Source organism: Nicotiana tabacum, chromosome 22 (genome assembly GCF_000715075.1).
Source record: "Nicotiana tabacum cultivar K326 chromosome 22, ASM71507v2, whole genome shotgun sequence".
NCBI classification, from domain to species: domain Eukaryota; kingdom Viridiplantae; phylum Streptophyta; class Magnoliopsida; order Solanales; family Solanaceae; genus Nicotiana; species Nicotiana tabacum.
Window position 1 is genome coordinate 221,678,786 of NC_134101.1, and position 22,422 is coordinate 221,701,207.

Sequence of the window (22,422 nt, forward strand, 5' to 3'; positions counted from 1 at the left end):
CCTCACGTCCGAAACCGCCCAAACCACCACCAAAACCATCCTCGACCACGGCCCCGGCGACACTGCTGCTCGTCGTCACCCCCACCAAACACCACCACCCTCGTTCCACCTCCAAACCCTCTCCAGCTGCCTCGTCCGTCAAACACCCGTTAGCAGCCCTCCCCCTCGTTGTCACTGCCCAGTCCGTCACTCCCCGGCGACCACCAGCAGTCCACCATTTCTGCTTCGTCCGTCGTCCCCCACACACCACAACCACATGATCAGTTGAACTTCCATAATTGGTCATTCACGCTACTGTCCAGCAGTTGGTTCCCTGCGTTCCATTTTGTGGTGCGATCTCTATTTTGTCATTCAAAGTGTCGTTGCATCCCAGCCCGTTAGTTTGAGTCCATTTTTGGAGATCGTTTGTTGAGGTCTGTTCGGAGGCGAGTATCGAAGCTTCGAGGTTGTTGTCCGAGGTTTCGTCGCAGGTCCAATGCATCGGACGATAATATCAAGTAGGTCATCTCTGTCCGTGTCCTTCATATTTGTTGTTTAGTAACATGTACATGCGTTTGTTGAAATACAATCCTAGTTCATGTGGATAGTACGCGAAATTATGCGAGACATATATACATGATGATTGCGAATTGCTATATTTGATAATTAACTCCGTATGGTATTGAAATTTGGCCGTGAATGTCTTTTCCGTTGTTTCGTTATTTTAAGTAGCTATTTGACATTTTGTTTCTTCATGTTTAAATTGTTGTTATCCAAATATTTGTCGTAATAGAGGTTTGCACATATTCTGAAAGGCGTTAATTATTTAGTTTGTCTTAATAGTTGTTTATACATGTGGTAGTAATGTTGAAATTATAGTAGCAATTTTAATTCCGCGGAAAAATACTCGCTTCATCAAATAGGTTCAATCTATAACCTATGATCTCGCGAAGTAGCAAAAAACATAGTTATTTTAGCCTTGTCCTATTTCTAAAAGAAAAAAAAATAAATAAATAAATAAATAAAATGAGACGAGCCTCGCCAAAAAAAAATACAAGCTGCGGGGCCCTCTAAATGTGTATATTAAATACTTAGATTCCGGGACGGGCCGTTTAGCAAATTTCACGGCCCTACCCAAAATAATAATGCGCTAGTTGCTTTAGGCGCGCCTTTAATAATTTAATTTTCCTAAACTCGGGTGCACATTTATGTGCCCCAAATCTAAATCTCAACGGAATCGAAATGTGTCTCTAATCGCGGGTATATTGATTATGGCGTGGCCCGAGATGCATTTCCATGACGTTGCAAATTCTTTTAAAAATAATGAATGAGACGAGCCTCGACAAACAAAAATGTAGAAGTTGCGGGGCCCTCTAAATGTATATATATTAAAAATACTTAGAATTCGGGACATGTCGTTTAGCAAATTTTGCGGCCTTCTCCAAAATAACAATACGTTAGTTGCTTTAGGTGCGTCTTAATAACGTATTTTTCCTAATTCGGGTGCACATTTATGTGACCCAAATCCAAAATCTCAACCGAGTCGAGATATGTCAATAACCACGGGTGCATTGATGTAACGTGGTTTGAGATATATTTTCACGACGTTGCAATTCTCGTAAAAAATAATAATAAAAGCGGTCAAGAGTTTAAAACTCGCACATAGGTTTTAACATGTATAAAATCAGATAATCAAGCCAAATATAACAGTTGAGCGACCGTGCTAGAACCACGGAACTCGGGAATGCCTAACACCTTCTCCCGGGTTAACAGAATTCCTTATCCGGATTTCTGGTACGCAGACCATAATATAGAGTCATTCTTTTCCTCGATTCGGGATTAAAATTGGTGACTTGGGACACCCTAAATCTCCCAAGTGGCGACTCTGAAATAATTAAACCAATCCCGTTTCGATTGTCCTTTAATTGGAAAAAACTCCCCTGCGCCCCGGGCGCGTAAAAAGGAGGTGTGACAAGAGGGACTCTATCTATTGGAACCAAATAGTGTCAAGTTTCATAACATCATTAGCCTCTGAGGGCATCCCATCATATCATATCGGCCATTGTGGGCAAAGTCATAATCGTATACCAGCTGATCAGGTGGTGGTGCGTATATAACGCCATAACCATTCCCATATCCCATATACATATATATACATACATATATACGCGTATATAACGCCGTTTGAATACATACATACATATGCGTATATAACGCCGTTTGAATACATACCCTTATATGCATATATATGCGTATATAACGCCATTTGAATACATACCCATATATGCGTATATAACGCCGTTTGAATCATATTTCAGCCACTGTGGGCAACATCATCATCATATACCAGCTGATTAGGTGGTGGTGCGTATATAACGCCGTAGCCTTTTCCCATATCCCATATACATATATATACATATATACGCGTATATAACGCCGTCTGAGTCATGGGTCAATGTACATGTATAAATGCATGAAATGCATATGAAATATGATAACAAAATCTCTTGGTACGTCATAAGACCATTATACCTCTGATTAATATCATAACTCATTTTACGTGTTTTCTGAGACCCATGAACAGACGATGGAATAATAAGACATATGGAAATTAAAGAACATAGGCACTTCTAATACTTCTATGAATAGAGTCATTCATGAAATTTGTGCATTTGCACGTTCCGTTCGTATCGTATGGATCATGCCAAAAGAAAGAAGGGATAGCCTTAACATACCTGAGTTTCAGCTGAAAACCCTAAAGCAGAAGTTTACTCAACTCATTATTCGGTGATAATCCAGAACTTTAGTTTAATTTGCTCTTATGCTTCGTTTCTCATTCTAATTGGTGAACTTCGTTGTCTGTTTCATTTTCTTTTACTATCAATATAATTTCCATATTTTTGAGGAAAACCAAAAGTTCCAAAAAGAAAAAGAAGGAATACAGAAAATCTTTGGCCCTCTTTTAGATCAAATATTGACACTGAAGTGGTAATGGTAGGAGGGTGTCCTTTTGGAGTAAAAATTGACTAGGCATGGGTCCCTTGAAAGAACAGTTCACTGGCATATCCAACCTTGTACAACAACCATAAATTATTTTGAGCTCCTACAAAGAACATGGTTGTAACTTCAACTTTTGAAGAAGCTTAAATGTCTAGGAAATAGGCAAGGGTGGAAAATTTTGAAAACTTGCGCAAAGACAAGGAGGAACAGAGATGAGGATTTTTTTTTGGAAAACACATATTTCCAAGACAAATTGTACTCTTCTCTTTTGGGTATGCATTTTTTGCTCTTTCTATGTATATACATGTAAAATAAAATAATGATCCGTAAAACTATAATTTATTTGTTTGGTTTTTGTGGCAAATAAGAAACAAGGTATTGTTCTTGTCTTCCACAACATATGATGTGCACAGGTTCATAAAGAACAATGAAACGCCACCTTTTCCAATATATTAAGAGTCATCAATTGAAGAAAAGGGGTGCTGCCACGTAAATCTTTATCCTAAAATTTTTAGTTTCCTAGCAAATCTTACCACCAAAATCATTAACTAGCCCAATTATCCACAAGATTAAGAATTATGTCAACATGCTTAAAATACTACTCACTTTTAATACACATAATATAACTTACTATTATGGCCATGTGGTACCTTGTATGGTACTAGTCCATAAATACTGGGTATTTTAGCTCGGGCCGTATTTTATCCCAAAATGCCAAATTTTGACAAAAATTCATTTTCTTAGACTTCTTCCCCTCTCACCTTCACGAATTTATTCATCACTTACAATCCTTATAATCTCCAAATATCTTTTCCTTTGATGTCAATTGCCTTACGACAAATTCAACGTACAATACTGCTGGGTGCAACAATGTCGTATCTTAATACTGCGAAGCGTAACATTATCATAATATAATAATTCGGGACGTAATATTGACGTAATATTGTGGGGCGTAATAGACTCCCAAGTGAAGACAACCCTTTCTAGGGTTGTTTTTACTGGGGTCGATGATGTTGATCTTGCTGATGTAACCTCGACCTTTGAAGAGGCCTGACGTCTCTTCTCCAGTGTAAGTTTTAGTGACGTTGTAATTTCTTTAATGTTACAATTTCCTCATTTTCTTAACTGATCATTCCTTTCTTCTTTGTAGGCGTTCAGCAAATTTAAGGTCGAGCTAAGTCAATGAGAGGCCAAGCTACACATGTCGTCGGCCGAAGAGAAAGACTTAAGGCTCATTTGCGATAAAAAGGAGGAAGAGCTGAAAAGCCTTCTGTCAGAGCTGGCCAAGGCTCGTGAATACGAGGATGAACTGGAGAAGCAGGTAACCATTATTTTTAAAGAATACGGGCTTCCTCTCCCGTCTTCAGACGCTAACACTTCAATGTCTCAGCTACAGCAGAAGGTGGAGATGCTGGAGCGGCTTCGAGGCGAGGTCAACCAGTTCAACGCCGAGTGCAATAGATGGAAAGAGAGGATGGACATCCTAGTTGCGGTGCAAGAAACTGCACTAGCGAAAGTATCTACCATCGAGATCCAGCTTCGGAACACACAAAAGAGTAGTTTGATCTAGGTCAGTAGAATTGTTGAGCTTTAGGCTGGTCTCACAAAGGCCAAGGCCAAAGCTGCGGAAGCTCGAGCCGAAGCCAAGAATATACAGATCATAGCTGATAGAACGATCATCGTGTATTTGAAGGATATTGCAGCTACTCAAATGGAGTTGAGAGAATTTGCTTCTCGGGAGAAGCGAAGTAATGACTATGCCTGGTGCCAGCCTCGGAGGGAGACTCTCAAGGAAATCCATGTTAGGGGCTTCAATCTCTCCGAAGAGATAAAACAGGCTAAGGTAGATGAAGCTGATGCCAATTCGTTCTCACCTTCGATGATGATGATGTTGAAGAGGACCAAGGTGGGTCCGGAGGTGAAAATGAGATTGAATAAGAGGCTATTCCCGGGGAAGAGGCTAGCCCCGAGTGAGAGATAGACCCGAGAGAAGACAGTGGCCCGGGGGGGAACCCCCCCCCCCCCTAGTGTAGATAGAGACTCTCTTTTTTTCTATTTTTTTGTACTCTTCTTTTTTTGTTGAACTCCTTTATAACACCCTTTGTATATATATAAAGGAGTTTCCTTGATTGTTTTCTTAGTCTTCGATTTTCTACAAATTTTTCTTCGTTTTTATTGTATGCAGAATTGATTTTTGATGTTATATCTTTCAATAATTGAGTGAGCATCGACTCAGATTCAGGGTAAAACAAACTCTTAGGTTTATTGATAGAATACCTCTTAAAGTTTTTTGATGAATCCCCAAGCCAGGCTCAAGTCGTTTTGGCGTGAGCTTGAGAAGATGGGACTCTTGAGTTCAAGTTTAGTGAAGGAAAGGCTTCGGACCCTATATGTTTTGGCCCATAGGCTCTTTTAGGTCGCCTTTAGGCTCTTTTCAAGAGGCCATAATTCTTCTCTCTTTTTGGATAAAAGACTTAGTGAAATTTTTTCTATGCCTTAGCAAGTGTTTTTTTGTCCCCATTGGGTTTGTCGAAGGCTCGGCTAATCGGACCCTTATTTGTAATTTGATTGTGTAAACATAATTGAATACCTCTTGAGGTTTTTTTTAAGGCTAAGATTATCGAAGCATTTAAATTATTCGAGGGTTGATTTTATCGAGCCTTTCTATCCCAAAGTGTTTGAAGGCCTTTAATTTATGGTGGAAGTCGGACGTCTCTGAGCCGCATCTTTTCGGACGTCGCCTTTTCATATGACCGTAGTCTTTAATATGGACGTAGCATTCAGGTATGTCTCTTGTACTTGTTTCCCGATAACCTTTCGAACTTGTTCGAAAGGTTAGTCCCTGAGTATGGTGGCCTTGGCCTTCCCTGAGTATTCAGGGTGCATTTGTGTTCTATCTCTTTAGCCTTTTCTCATAGAATTATAAGTGTGAAGCTCGTATAATAGTAGGCTTCTTTGAGACACACAGTGTTTTGATATAGCAAGAATGCTTCTTTGAATAATTGATACATGCATACATGTTTTTCCATCGGGGATCGACTATTCTATATGAATATGGTTCATTTGACCATTTGGACCATTACAAAGTTCTCCTATCGAGGCCCTTTTTGGCGCGAAGTATTTTCTTCAAAAATGCAAACCTCCGAGGGTGGTTCCCCCCAATATTCGAGGTTAATTGAAAATAAGCCTTGAATACTTGTTGGATCCTCCTTAGGTATCATATAAATGTTGCCTTGTTAAAAACCTTTCCGAAAAACCCCATTTGGGATAAAACCCAATCTAAGGGAAAAAGAGTGCAATGCATGCCTTAAAACCTAAGGTCTTTGAGTTGAAGGAAGCCTTGATGCCTTCGATCGAACACCTGCAAGGAGTTAGTCTTATATATAAATGGAAAAAAGGGAGAAGGTCATACATTAGCAATAATATCATTTGTGTAGTGATATATTCCAATTATTTGGTAGTTGCTCGCCTTCCATTGGTCTGAGTTTGTAAGATCCCTTCCCTACGACTCTGATGACACGATACGGTCCTTCCCAATTGGGGCCTAGCTTCCCTTTGTTTAGGTCTCGAGTATTGAGGGTGACTTTCCTTAGAACTAAGTCCCCGACTCCGAAATAGCGAAGGTTCTCCCTTCTATTATAATACCTCCCGATCCATTGCTTTTGTGCGGCCATTCTAACTAGTGCGGCTTCACGTTTTTCATCTAGTAGTTCGATACAAGTGTTCATAGCCTTGTTGTTTGATTCCTCGGTAGTATGCTGAAACCTGACGCTAGGTTCCCTGACCTCGATCGGAATCAATTCTTCAGACCCATACACCAAAGAGAACGGGGTTTCTCCCATGCTCGATTTTGACATTGTTCGAGATGGCCATAGCACCTCAGGCAATACTTCTCTCCATCTCCTTTTAGAATCATTCAATCTCTTCTACAAGTTTTGAATGATGGTTTTGTTTGTGGACTCGGCTTAGCCATTTGTGCTTGGGCGATAGGTCGTTGATAGAATCCTTTTGATTTTATATTCTTCGAAGAACTTTGTCACTTTGTTGACGATAAGCTGGTTCCTGTTGTCACATAATATTTTAGCGGGTATCCCGAACCAACACACGTTGTGGTCCCATATGAAGTCAATAACTTCTTTTTCTATTATTTTCTCGAAGGCCTGTGCTTCTACCCATTTTGAAAAGTAGTCAGTCATAAACAAAATGAATTTAGCTTTATGTGGTGTCGTTGGTAGGGGGTTGGCGATGTCCATCCCCCATTTCATGAATGGCCACGGAGATAGGACCGAATGGAGTTGTTCACCGGGTTAATGGACCATCACTACGAATCTTTGGCATTTTTTACACCTTTGAACGAACTCCTTAGTATCTTTTTCCATGCTATCACAGTAATATCCAGCTCTAATTACTTTGCGAATCAAAGAGTCGGCACCAGAATGGTTCCCACAAATGCCTTCGTGGGTTTCTCGCAATACATAATCAATGTCCCCTGGTCCTAAGCATACTGCTTGTGGTCCATCGAAGGTTCTTCTGTATAGTGTTCCATTTTCATCAAGCGTGAATTGAGCTGCTTTAGCTCGTAGGGCTCTCGATTCTTTCGGGTATGAGGGGAGCTTTCAGTGCTTTGAATATTCGACATATTTATTCCTCCAATCCCACGTCAAACTGGTAGAATTAATATCAATGTGGACTTCCTCGACCACGGACCTCGGCAATTGGACAATAGTCCCCGGGACAATATCATCTTCCTCGACCGATGACCCCAAATTTGCAAGTGCATCGGCCTCACTGTTCTGCTCTCGAGGTACATGGGCCAATGTCCATTCTTTGAAGTAGTGCAATGTTACTTGAAGTTTATCTAAGTAGCTTTGTATTTTATCTTCTCAAACTTCGAAGATTCTGTTTACTTGGTTTACAACCAAAAGAGAGTTACACTTGGCCTCGATGACCTCTGCTCCCTGGCATTTGGCTAGTTCTAGACCTTCAATCATGGTATCATACTTGGCCTCATTGTTAGTTAATCTAGATGTTTTGATAGATTGTCTAATGATACTGCCCGTAGGCGGTTTTAAACCAATACTAAGTCCGGACCCTTTCATATTCGAGGCGCCATCTGTGAAGAGGGTCCATTGTTACATCTCGCATTTTCGTATGTGAAAGTTTCGTCTTTAGTTAATCGACGTAGACTCAGGGATGAGATTTTCTTAAGGTTAACGTATTTATGTTATTTATAACAAGCGATAAGTAAGGGTACACGAATTAAATAAAACGAGTTTCGTTGAAGGTTGCCGATTTGGGGTAAAATACGAGTCGAGCGATAATACCCTATATTTATGGACTAATACCATATAAGGTACTATATGACCACGACAGTATGATGAATAAAGTATATTAAAAATTAGTAGTATTTTAAGTAGTCGTGATAATTCTTAAGTATGCAAGCAATTGGTTAATTATTGGGTAACAGGACATTACCTAGTTAATTAATAAATTATGAGATAAGAACCCCCCCTCCCCCAAAAAATAACGTGGTAGCACCACCAAACCAAACAAAATGAATAATAGTCAAATTGGCTTAGGTGGCAACAAGCCATAATACATTCAAGACACCCCACCTTTTACACTTTGTATACAATCAAAATATTAGCATCTTAACATAAACGAAACGTTAGCATTTTCAAGCTTTCAACAAAGCTTCATTTTTCTTGTCTTGAAAACAAAGACAAACAAAACGTTAGAAACGTTAAACTTCAAGCACCTACAAGATGTTAGCAACAAGACTTCTTACAATCAAATTCTCCTACAAGAATATTATATGGAGTTTTCTCTACTCCAGGTATGTTAAGGGCATCTCTTCTTTCATTTTAGCATGATCCAAGTTATACAGAAGAAACGAACAAACGTACAATTTCTATAAATTACTCTATTCATAGAAATATTAGGGGTGTCTATATTCTTGATTCCCCATGTGAATTATTATTATCTTCTATTCATGGGTCGTAGAAAATACGTATTTCATAATGTTTATCCGAAAGGCATATTAATTTTTGCGGTGTTCCGAGAAAAATTTATTAACGTATTTCTTATATATTTCATGCATTTATACATGTACATTGACCCATGTACACGGCTAAGTCCGATTTTATGGTCGACATGACGTTCAATATCCCAGGATGCTCAAGGTAAAGCTCGAGGTCTGACACCCAAGGTTCCCTATGCTCGATCTCGAGGCAGCACAAATCGACTATTGCTGGCATAGACAATTGGAAAATTCCCAAGGCACGTGATCAAAGCTGACAACGCCTGCAAGAATAGTGCAAGTCTGTACCGGACCTTTAAGCAGTTGTACCAGCTACTTTCCTTTGTAATAATTATACATATACCATGTTTGGATTTCCCCTTCTATATAAGGGGGACCCTTGTCATTTATTGCACACATGATATTCAATACAACAAGAAGAACATTCTCTACTCTCTAACTTAAATAATCTCTATTGTCTCTCCTTTGATTTTATTACTTACATTTATTGTGTTTCATTAATTGTTCTTCATTTATTACTCATCATTTATCATAAAGAGCCCTCATCAAAGCTCTTAGAATTGTTGGTACTTCATCGGCCATCTCCAGTTGAGCCCACTAGCTCAACTTCGAGGCCCAGCTTAGGCCAACTTGAGACCCCGATCCCCCTGATCCATGACCATTTGGTTTGGACAATAACGCTACTCATTACTCTTACTTTATTTTCCATATTCACACTTAGCATCTATTCCTAACAACTAGTATAAAAAATAAATCACATTTTTAGAACCACAAAATCAAATCTAATTGTAATTACCATTTTCGAGGTAAACAGTTTGGTGCCCATCGTGGGGCTAAAAATAATAGTGATTATTTTCGTGCTGGTTCACTAAATAACGCAAGTTATCCTACACATTTTTATTATCCAAGAATCTTTGATTACATGTCAAAATGTATAACTCAGAGAATGTAGATGAAAACAACGGTCTTGAAAACCATGGAGAGAATGGTGTAGCTATTCTAGGCACCGGCGTACCACTGCGAAACCCTGAGTATGCACCAGAGCCAATCCCCATGAGTGTGGGCTCATATAATGTCCAACACATCGGTATAAGCTACCCCACTAACTTGAGTATACACCAAGAAAATCAATAGGGAGCTTAGAAAGCTCCAGCCCTGAAGGAAAGAGAGATAGACGGGAGGAACGGAATGGAAAAACCTCAGCACATCATTCATATGATCATTGGAGGGACTGACATTCATCAAGGACCCGTGATCAAACGGACAAAAGTTTCCACTGCAGCAGAAGGGTAATTTCGGGGTCGCATGCCCGAAGACATCCTTGCATTCAGCGAAGAGGACTTCGAGACCTTATCTCATCCACATAACAATGCAATGTTAATTTGATTTGTCTTGAATAACATTCAAGTTAAACGTGTACTCGTAGATCCCGGTAGCTCGGCCAACGTAATCAGGTCGAAGGTGGTAGAACAGCTCGCACTGCTCAACCAAATCATACCTACCTACCAACTCCTCAACGACTTCAACATGGCCAGGGAAGCAATAAAGGGGGAGATCACCCTTTCGGTCAACACGTCTGATATAGTTCAGAATACCAAATTTCACATCGTCGAAGGTGACATGAGGTATAATGCATTGTTGGGAAGGCCATGGATACACAATATAAGGGTAGTACCGTCAACTCTTCAGTAGATGATGAAATTTCCAACAAAAGATGGTAAAAAATTGGTATATGGGGAACAACATGCTGCAAAAGATATGTTCGCAGTTCACGGGGAGGTACCAACTTCTATACCCTCCACCTCGAATGAGCCGGTAGACAAACAGACCCTCGAGGACGATGAAAAAGAGTTCTTCACTCCCCGTACCATCATTTCCCCCGAAGAATCGGATGTAACAAAGTAAATAATTGAAAAACTTGAGCAAGTTGTCTTGATCAAGCATCTCCTAGATCGGAAGGTATACCTGGGAACAGGACTAACCCCCGAACTCAGGAAAAAACTCATTCAATTTGTTATTAATAACATCAATTTCTTTGCTTGGTCCCATTTAGACATGCCAGGGATCCCGTCGGAAATAACCACCTATTGACTAAGTGTTGACCCCGGGTTCAAATCGGTGAAGCAAAAAAGGAGACTTTGGTCCAAGGTAAAACACGTGTTCATCAAGGATGAGGTAACAAAACTCCTCAAAATAGGGTCTATTAGGGAGGTAAAATATCCTGAATGGTTGGCTAATGTAGTAGTAGTTCTCAAAAAGAGGAATAAGTTAAGAATGTGCGTAGATTATAAGGACTTAAATAAAGCGTGCCCCAAAGATTCATTCACGTTGCCCAACTCGACCGCCTGATCGATTCCACGGCCGGCCACGAGATCCTCACCTTTCTCGACGCCTACTTGGGGTATAATCAAATCCAAATGAACCTCGAGGACAGGGAGAAGACTTCATTCATCACGAAGTACGGTACGTACTACTACAATGTGATGTCCTTCAGGCTAAAAAATGCGGGAGCCACGCACCAACACCTAGTTAATAAGATGTTCGAGCATCAAATAGGCAACTCCATGGATGTTTACATTAACGATATGCTAGTTAAGTCCCTGTGCGCAGAGGACCATTTGACTCATTTGCAGGAGACATTTGACATCCTTAGAAGCTACAACATGAAACTTAATACCGAGCAGTGTGCCTTCGGAGTAGGTTCGGGAAAATTCTTAGGATTTATGGTGTCAAACAGGGGAATTGAGATCAACCTCGACAAAATCAAAGCCATCAAAGAAATCATGGTGGTGAACAATGTGAAGGACGTACAATGGCTGATCGGGGGGTAGCGACCTTAGGTCGGTTCATATCGAGGTCATTGGAAAAGAGTCATCATTTCTTCTCCTTGCTCAAAAAGAAAAATAGCTTCGAGTGGACTCCGGAATGCCAACACGCCTTAGAGTTGTTGAAGCAATATCTGACAAGCCCACCTTTACTCCACACTCCAAATGATGATGAAACATTGTATTTGTACATGGTTGTATCCGACGTAGCGATAAGTGGTATGCTGGTTCGAGATGAACAAGGTACGTAATTCCCTATTTATTATGTATGTCGGACCCTGGGAGATGCAGAAACCAGGTATCCGCACCTAGAAAAATTAGCTCTTGCATTAATAAGCGCATCTCAAAATTAAAGCCTTATTTTCAATGCCATCGTATTTATTTTTAATGACATATCCTCTTCGAAGCATATTGCATAAGCCCGAGTTATCGGGTCGACTGGCTAAATGGGCCATCAAACTCGGAGGCTACGTTATCGAATATCAACTCTGGATGGCTATCAAGTCCCAAATTCTGGAGGATTTCGTGGCCGACTCTACGCCCGCCCTCGTGCCCGAGGTAGAGAAAGAACTTCTACTAAACGCGGGCACATCTTGTGGGTTATGGGCCTTGTTAACTAACGACGCTAAGAACGTGAAAATGTACGGGCTAGGAATAGTTCTAAAGCCACCTACAGGCAGCATAATTAGGCAGTTTATAAAAACTGCAAGACTAACTAACAATGAAGCCGAGTATGAGGCTATAATTGCAGGTCTAGAATTGGCCAGAGGCCTAGGAGCAGAAGTCATTAAAACAAAATGTGATTCCCTTCTGGTGGTAAACTAGGTAATGGGAGCCTCGAGGTTGGGGAAGACAAGATGCAAAGATACTTAGACAAAATTCAAGTCACATTGCACTGTTTCAAATGAACTCTGGTCTACATACCTCGGGATAATGCTGTATTCTGGGCTAGGACCGGGCCTAAATGGGATAAACAGGCCGGGCCTAACGGGCCAAATGAGTAGAACCGGCCCATTGCGGTCCTAAGCCCATATGGTCCCGGGCTAAATGGGCCTAAACGGGCTTTTTTGTTCCGGGCTATTTTTTTTTAATTTTTTTTATCTAAGGCAGTTTCTTGTAAACTATATATGTATATACTAGTATTATGTGTATATACTAGTATTATATAGTATGTATATGTAATAGATCTGAACTATTCAACATAGCTATGAAGCTTTTGAAATGAATTTGGGAGAAACAAGTACTAAAAGTACTAGACTTGAAGAGGTAGATATACCTAAAATTCTTGATTTTTTACACAAATGTAATAATCCTAAAGTTTCTATTAAAATTATTATGATTATAGTTGGTTTGATAAACTTTCTTCAAAACAATTGATAAAGACAACTGAACAGTCTTTAGCCTTAAATTCGTCTGAACAGATTATTCGTTTATTAAATAAACATGATATTGATTTGTATAAAAATCATTATAATTATCTGCATATTGGTATGGTTCAAATTGCTTTTAAACCATTAAACCTTAAAGGGTTACCAGAGACATTTTTAGCAGCACTTAGAGATGCTAGAAATTTGAATTTCCGACAGTCTTTGATGGGTTCGATTGGTGCCCTTTCGCCTTCTATAGCAATTACTTGCATTTGACCTGAAGAAATATGGGATTGGTTGACTGAATGAGATGGTATCCACTTCACCAGTTGGTGTTCTTTGGCGAATGGAAACTACTAATCGGATTAGAAGTAGCTTATTAGCTACTAGGTTCAGAGGGCTAAAGAGAAGGTGGGGATTGCTGTTTTTTTCTCAGAAAATGGGGATCATTGGATTGATTGGATCTTTTATCCCCAAGGTTTTATGGCAAGCTCGAGCCTAGATCCCAGGCATTGCATATGGAAATGCAGGAGAGGTGGTCGAATTAGATTGGTGGTTCGTGATTGGGCCTAGGATCGGGGGATTGGGGGTGAGAGCGTTAGAGCCAGCCTCTTTGTTTCGATTGGAAAGAGGACTTGTAGACATTGAAAGATATGGCTTAGATCAACAGCTAATCTGCGACAGTAGAGATAAAAGTTGAAATGAAATTTTAAACGTTCAGGTGATTTGCAAACATTCCACCTCAAGTAAATCAATAGTAAGTTGGACTTCGGAATGCCAACACGCCTTAGAGTTGTTGAAGCAATATCTGACAAGCCCACCTTTACTCCACACTCCAAATGAAGATGAAACATTTTATTTGTATATGATTTTATCCGAGGTAGCAGTAAGTGGCGTGCTGGTTCGAGAAGAACAAGGTATGCAATTCCCTATTTATTATGTAAGTCGGACCCTGGGAGATGCAGAAACCAGGTATCCACACAGAAAAATTAGCTCTTGCATTAAAAGGAGCATCTCAAAAATTAAAGCCTTATTTTCAATGCCATCGTATTTATGTTTTAACGACATATCCTCTTCGGAGCATATTGCATAAGCCCGACATATCGGGTCGACTGGCCAAATGGGCCATCGAACTCGGAGGGTACGTTATCGAATATCAACCCCAGATGGCTATCAAATCCCAAATTCTGGCGAATTTGATGGACGACTTTATGCCCGCCCTCATGCCCGAGGTAGAGAAAGAACTTCTGCTAAACACAGGCACATCTTCGGGGGTATGGGCCTTGTTCACTGACGGCGCTTCGAACGTGAAAATGTCTGTGCTAGGAATAGTTCTGAAGCCACATACGGCGGTATAATTAAGTAGTTTATAAAAACTGCAAGGCTGACTAACAATGACGTCGAGTATGAAGCTACGATTGCAGGTCTGGAATTGGCCAGAGGCCTAGGAGCGGAAGTCATCGAAACAAATGTGATTCCCTTCTGGTGGTAAACTAGGTAAATATGAGCTTCGAGGTTCGGGAAGACAGGATGCAAATATACTTAGACAAAATTCAAGTCACATTGCACCGTTTCAAAGAATGGACTCTGGTCCACATACCTCGGGATAAGGATGTATTTTGGGCCGGGCTCGGGCCTAAATAGGCTAAGCAGGCCAGGCCTAATAGTCTTGGGCTTTTGCGGGCCAATCTCTGGCGGTCCCGAGCCAAATGGTCCCGGGCTTAACGGTCCTGATAGGTGGAACCAGCCCACTATCGCATAAGCCCATGTGGTCCCGGGCTATTTTGTTTTTTGAAATTTTTTAATCTAAGGCAATTTCTTGTAAACTATATATATACTATATAAATTGATTTACATACTAGAGTATATATAGTATGTATATATATAGTATATATAGTATGTACATGTAATAGATCTGAACTATTCAACATAGATGTGAAGCTTTTGAAATGAATTTGGGAGAAACAAGTACTAAAAGTACTAGACTTGAAGAGGTAGATATACCTCAAATTCTTGATTTTTTAAACAAATGTACTATTCCTAAAGTTTCTATTAAAATCATTTATGATTATGGTTGGTCTGATAAACTTTCTTCAAATCAATTGCTTTTAAACCATTAACCTTTAAAGGGTTACCAGAGACATTTTTAGCAGCTCTTAGGGATGCTAGGAATTTGAATTTCCGACAGTCTTTGATGGGTTCGGTTGGTGCCCTTTCGCCTTATATGGCAATTCCTTGCATTTAACCTAAAGAAATATGGGATTGATTGATTGAATGGGATGGTATCCACTTCACCAGTTGGTGTTCTTTGGCGAAGGGAAACTACGAATCGGATTAGAAGTAGCTCATTAGCTACTAGGTTCAGAGGGCTAAAGAGAAGGTAGGGATTGCCTTTTTTTTCCAGAAGATGGGGATCATTGGATTGATTGGCTCTTTTATCCCCAAGTTTTTATGGCAAGCTCGAGCCTAGCTCCTAGGCATTGGAGATGGAAATGCAGGAGAGGTGGTCGAATTAGATTGGTGGTTCGTGATTGGGCCCGGGATCGGGGGATTGGGGGTGAGAGCGTTAGAGCCAGCCTCTTTGTTTCGATTGGAAAGAAGACTTGGAGACATTGAAAGATATGGCTTAGATCAACAGCTGATCTGTGAAAGCAGATATAAAAGTTTAAATGAAATACTAAAAGTTCAGGTGATTTGCAAACATTCCACCTCAAGTCAATCAATAGTAAGCTGAGATGGCACGAGTCTTTCTTTTAGGTCTTTCCTTACCAGCAAATAAGGGAATTCAAGATCGGGCACATATGCTAGAGCTCGCAATTGACACTTCTCACTAAGTTTTTAGGAGATTCCCGAGAGTTCGACTGACTAAGAGGCTTTCACCGAGGACTCTTTTTATTTTTGGTGGTAACAACAGAGTGATCCTCTAAGGTTTACGTCCTAGAAACTAGGAAAAGGAGTAAGCATACATATCGGAAATCAAAGATGCCACCTCTCATTATTGATTTACTTTGAGAGAACTCAGCCCTTGGCTTATGGAAGGAAAACTGGTAGTTAGAGAAGTGTTGGTATACCCTTCATTAAGAACTCAAACTTATGAACCCTTTTTTGTTCTTTGGTTGAGAATATAGAACATTCTCATGAACCGAAGAAAACGGCGGAGATTCACTAATAATTTCTTATTAGACAAACAAAAGAAAGAGGGCAGGCGGTAATAAATAATAGAATAGCTGAACTCTTCGATCGGAGGCAGATTCTAAGTTGGTTAGTTTGACTTCTTCTCTTCTCCCTACTTACTATCCTTACCAACAATAGGTTGTGTTGTCCTTTAACGAATAGCTATAGACCGACGTTTAATGTTGATCCATCCCACAAACAAGAAATTTCTTAGGAGGCAACTGCTATTTAAGTCTAAGACAAGAAAATTTTCTTGCTCTTAAGTTTGATCTTTCGCTAGGAGCGTTAGCAAGAATGGTTGGAACCGGTCAGACCTATGAGACTAATCTAAAGGAGGCTTCAGCACTAGAGTGGGATAAGTAAACTTTGCCTTAGGTCAATCCCTTCCCCTACTCGGGCAAGCAACAGAATTTTTAATAGCAATTCTGTTGGACTATAGTCCACTATATTTTAATACTCAACCCAATCTGCAATTATCTTTTTCTGATGTTAATGTACTTGATGCATTGATGTTAAATGTGAAAACGCATGGTTATAATTATGTACCTGGTTCTGAACTTATATGTTTATCTTACATAATTTATTTTAAATTATTATCCATCTTAAATTCTCGATGTAAATTATACGTTACATCAGATCAGACTATACTAGTCTAAACAAATTTTGCGAAGTCTAAGGTCACCACAAGGAGACATATTAAGTGAGAAGAAATTAATTTTCCAACTACTTGGACTTTAAATTCGGTTATAACCCCACGTCATATCACTAACGACTTGTGAAACAGTGAATTTTCGCATGTTATTCAAAATTCGGATGGTAGGATTTTCGCAGCCTCCTTACACACAATTTCTACAAAAATTAGTGGTAAGACGGTTGAAAGGGTTAAAGTTAACCCTCAAACAAATATTGTTCAGGATAATGATAATGTTTCTGATAAAGATATTCCTTCTGTATCCGAAATGGATTTAGACCCCAATGAAGTTTAATGATTCCACACCAAATTGATTTTAGCTCGAGTCGCGGGCAAGAAAATATATTCAAAAAGAATTTTTTAATGATAAATGGAACCAGTTTAAAACATGGTTTTTCGAAACTTATAGTTAAGATGATTTAAATAATATTTCTCAAGAGTTTTATGAAACTTATGCTTTGCATAATCAAATTATGTATTTTGTTCCTTGGTTTATAACAACTTTTTTACCGCTTTATTTAAAGATTTTAGAAAGATCTTATAAAGATGGGAGTGGTAATATTGTTAAAGCTATATACCCTCCTCAAGCAACTTTTATTTTACCTAATAATACTGGTATCACGGTTTCTGCCTTCCAAAAATTTATTGATGAAAATGTTGTAGCAGTCAGCATTGCAGAAATTAATAAATTGATTTCTCAAAATAATTACTTGGGATTATATGTAAAAATCTTGTGTGAACATGTCAGTTCTCTTGACAAAAAACTTTATGAATTGACAGTTTTGATAAAAGAAATGAGTACTAACAAAAAGACAATTGATATTTCCTCCACTTCAGGAAGCAAATCAGATGTTCAAACCGTTCTTACTCATGTTCAAAGACCTCCTGAGATTAAAGATTTTAAATTTAAATCTTTTAATGATTTAGAAGAACTTCTTGATAAAAAACTTTCGGGTTTAAATATTAAACCAATTGATTTATCAAAAAATTTTGCTAATAAAACTGAGACAATTTCTGATTATAAAAATGAAACGTGGTCATAGTTTAATAAACTCAAGGGTTAAATTAAATCCAATAGTAAGTATGTTGACAAACCCATAATGCAAACTTACTATTATTCCAGTCATACTCCTCATGATGTGTTAATAGAGGAACACGATTGAAATCAGACTAATACATCTTACAGTGATTCCGAAATTTATGAGTGGAATCTTGATGGTTTAACTGATAGGCATCTAACTATTCTTTTGCATAGAATTCGTATGTATGCAACTATCTGTAAAAGTGTAAAGAATACGGATAGAACTATTTGCAAAATAATTATTGCAGGATTTACTGGCCAATTTCGTGGATGGTGGGATAACTATTTATCCACTGTTAATGCAATAGCCACTATCGAGGGAGTTAATAACTTAGGCATGGCTCTAGTAAAAAATAGAGAAGATATTGTTTATACCCTTGTCCTTACCATTCTGGAACACTTCAATGGTAGATTTACCAACCATCATGAGACTGTTCGTACTCTTCTAAATGGTCTTAGATGTAGGACCCTTAGTGAATTTAGATGGTATAAAAATTCCTTTATGAGTAGGGTTCTCGAATTACCCGAAAATAAGTATAAACATTGGAAAGCTAAGTTTACAGATGGCCTTCCTATTTGCTGAGAGAGTAAGATATGGTATATAATTATGACTTAAATATTCTAATTCAAATTTAAACACAAAATAAATTGCAAAGAAATATTCAAGGGAATGCCTTATAATTTTTATTATTACGACATTAACCAAAAACGGCAATATCTTTCTTAGTCTTTCTCCCCTCAATGGAATGAGCACAACAAGGTACTAACACTACCATTAAAAGGAAAAAAAACTAATGAAGATGTGCCAAAATACAAGTTACATATTAGTCTATGTATTATCTCTAACAAATTTCATAAATCCTTCAAGGTCCAAAGGAATTTCCGTTGGTGGTGGCGGAAAAAAAGCTTGTTCATCACCGCTTTCGGGCGAAGCAGCATTCTGCACAAGTTTCGCTAGCATTTCTTAATAAGTTTCATCTATCTCCGGTTGTGATTCAGCAAGTCCAAAATTTCTTCTTTCCGAACGGATCCAATCTCTGAAGAGTACTGATATTTCCAAGCTCTTCCTCATAGATGCTCTATGATCACCGATTTGAAGTCTCGCTTGACTGAAAGCACTCTCCAATGCCATTGTTGAAGCTTGAACACTTAAAATATCTCGAGTCATCCTTGAAAGAACCGGATAATGTTTTTCTTTCTCCTTCCACCATTTCAAAACATCAAAGGAGCCGCCGGGATTCCCTGATTCAAGTCCCTGCGACAAATAAACTTGAAGCTCATTTAGTTGTGAACTATCACCAATATTATCACCTTGAGAACCCCTGAACTCCGTCCAAGAACTAAGTGTTTTTAGGCCTGCAGTTCTTTTAGATGATTAAGAACTAGACAAAGTATGAGTTGGAACATTTGATCTAGCATAATCTAAGGCAAGCTGATAAGCATTATAAATTGTTTGAGCATTTATTTTAATTGAGGCTTTTGCATCTGCAAGTGTATCAAATTCCTCATCTGAAAGTGTCCTAATTTCATGGTAGGATTTAACATGGCAGCAACACCAAAAATAGGCGGGATAGGGAAAAAATATTTTTTAAACTTAGCTATCATAGAATCAATAGCAAGTTGATAAATTACCCCACCCTCTGAAAATTGAGTAAACAAATCTATAAGTGCTGCAATATTAACTAAACAGTTAGAAATAGTAGGATAATATTGCCCAGATAATTCATTTGTAGCAACATGAAATTGTTCTAATAAGTCTACAAGCATTTTAACATTAGTCCAATCCTGATTTGTAAGGTGCTCATCATCATCATCATCACCACCACCAACACGAGCATTAAATGTTGCATTTATTGGGTTTCTATATTCATATGCAACAACTAAACTTTTTTACATGTAATTCCATCTAGTCGGACAAGGTTTAGGAACCTTTCTTTCTCTAAGGCCAAATTCATCATATTTTTAAAAATATTCTCTAAGTCTATTTCTACGTTTTGAATAAAAAAAGCAAATTAAGAGTCATTTTAACCTTTTCAATTTCCACATTTAAAATTTTCATACCATCACCGACGATTAAATGGTAAATATGACAAATACATCTAACATGGAAAATATTACTAAATGCAGGATTTAGTGTAGTTGTAAGCAAGCTTATAGCATTAGTGTTACTAGAAGCATTATCCATTGAAACTGACATTATTTTATCTCTAATGCAAAAATATCTACAAATATCTGCAGCTGTGTTAGCAATAAACTTACCTGTGTGACGTGAATTAATTATTCTATAAGCAATAATGCGCTTTTGCATTTTCCATTCCTCATCAAACCAATGAGTGGTTACAGTAAGATAATCACAGTCATTACCACTTCTACCAATATCAATAGTAATAGCAATGCGTCAATCTATATGAGTAAATAAATAGCACAAATATTGTTCATATTCATGTTTATATTTATAAATATTGCTCTTTACGGTTGCGCGAGGCCATCCTTTATAAGTAGGATTAAAAACTCTTCTAATATAATGCACAAAGTGAGTGTTAGAAGGAAAACTATAGGATAAGCACATAACATTAACCATTTTTTCCAATTCTTCACGATATTTATTTGGATCGTAATATAAAATGCCACCTATAAAAGTATTAATTTCCGGCTGAACTAGATTTGACTCGGTACTAGGATTAACCTCATTACCTACACTTGTCCCCTCTTGCACAGCTTTCATTTGAAGATATCTAGCTTTATCTCTAGGGTGTATCTTTATGTATCTAGTCAAAGTACCCGTACCGCTACGGTCTCCAGTATATTTATGCACCATCAAAGCCCCACAAGTTTTACACTTAGCCTTATTTTGAGCTCTTAGTTGAGTAAAAATGTGTCAAACAAGAGATGTTTTGGGCCGTCTAGAAGGTTGTATATTAAAAGTAGGGGGTACTACAGGAGGGTCAGCGGGGCATCATTTGGATTATTATCAGTTGGGTTAACAATAGGACTAGTAGGTGTATCATCTAAATTCGGTTGTGTTTCATCTAAATCATCATTTTCATTGATAGTTTGATTACCATAAAGAGCATTCATAACTTCATCATTTAATTGTTGACCTGGTACAATATCATGGCAAAATTCACTATCAAAAAACTGAAAACAAGAGTTATCACTATCAAGAATAACAAGTGAAGAGGACGGGTAACAGGTCTGGGTCGGGGAGCCGAGGGAGAAGTAGTAGCTTGGCGACTAGATTCACCAATTTTAGATTTTCCCTTACCCTTACCACCAAATATTTTTTTCAAAGAAAAGTCCATATTAATTATAATTATACAAACTAAAACAAACAAAACTATAATATTAAAACTTAAGAGTTAGAACGAGTTTACCGAATTGAGAACAACTTTTTGAAAATTGTATATCATTGAAGACTTGAAAACTTGAAGACTTGAATAATTCAATTCACCAACTTCACAAATTGCAATAATAAAGTAAGCAATTATAAAAGAAAATTAGAGAGAAATTGAGAGAAATTGATGATTTTGTGAGTAAAAATGAAAGAATGATGGGGTATTTATAGTTGAGAATAGGGGAAAAATGTAATTATAAAAATTTTGGGGCTAAAACAAAGTTTGGGGGCCAAATGGCTATTTATTAAAAAGCCAAACAGCTAAAATGGCAAGCCAACGGCTAGTTAAACTTCCAACCGTTGGCCATTTTTAAAAACAAAATTTGAAAAATAGTCGTTGGGCTCGTTTGGCACGTTAGGCCCGATTGAACCGGCCCAGGCTAGCTTGCCGGTTTCGAGATAAACGGTCTTGGGCTCATAGTCTCAACCTGGAGGACCGGCCCACTATGGGCTCCAAGGACCGTTTGGGACTGGACTATTTGAACCGGCCCATTTGGCCCGTTTGGCCCGTGGTCTCACAGTCTCGAGGTGGTCCTGGGCTGGGCCCGACCCACAATACAACCTTACCTTAGGAGTAGAATAGCGAGGCCGATGCCTTCGCAAACCTAGGATCATCAGTCGAGGAAGATGACATACTCCCCGGGGCTATTGTTCAGCTATCCAAATCAGTGATCGAAGAAGTCCTTGTCGAGATCAACTCCACTAGCCTGACATGGGATTGGAGAAATAAATATATCGACTATTTGGAAAGTGGAAAGCTACCCACGGACCCAAAAGAGTCGGGGCCCTACGAACCAAATCAGCCTGGTTCTCGCCCGACAAAAATGGAACTCTATACAGAAGAACCTTTGATGGGCCCCTAGCGGTATGC

At 38.7% G+C, this 22,422-nt stretch overlaps 1 long non-coding RNA gene across 2 annotated transcripts; it reads left to right on the plus strand.

Moving 5' to 3' along the window:
* The first annotated feature begins 3,576 nt into the window (after positions 1-3,576).
* LOC142176451 (uncharacterized) lies at positions 3,577-5,182 on the plus strand. 2 transcript variants are annotated; one of them, XR_012705076.1, is made up of 3 exons: positions 3,577-4,048; positions 4,130-4,300; positions 4,370-5,182. It is a non-coding gene; the product is annotated as an uncharacterized LOC142176451 (long non-coding RNA). The 2 variants fall into 2 exon arrangements; XR_012705075.1 differs by lacking the exon at positions 3,577-4,048 and having other exon boundaries at positions 4,058-4,300.
* The last annotated feature ends 17,240 nt before the right edge of the window (positions 5,183-22,422 follow it).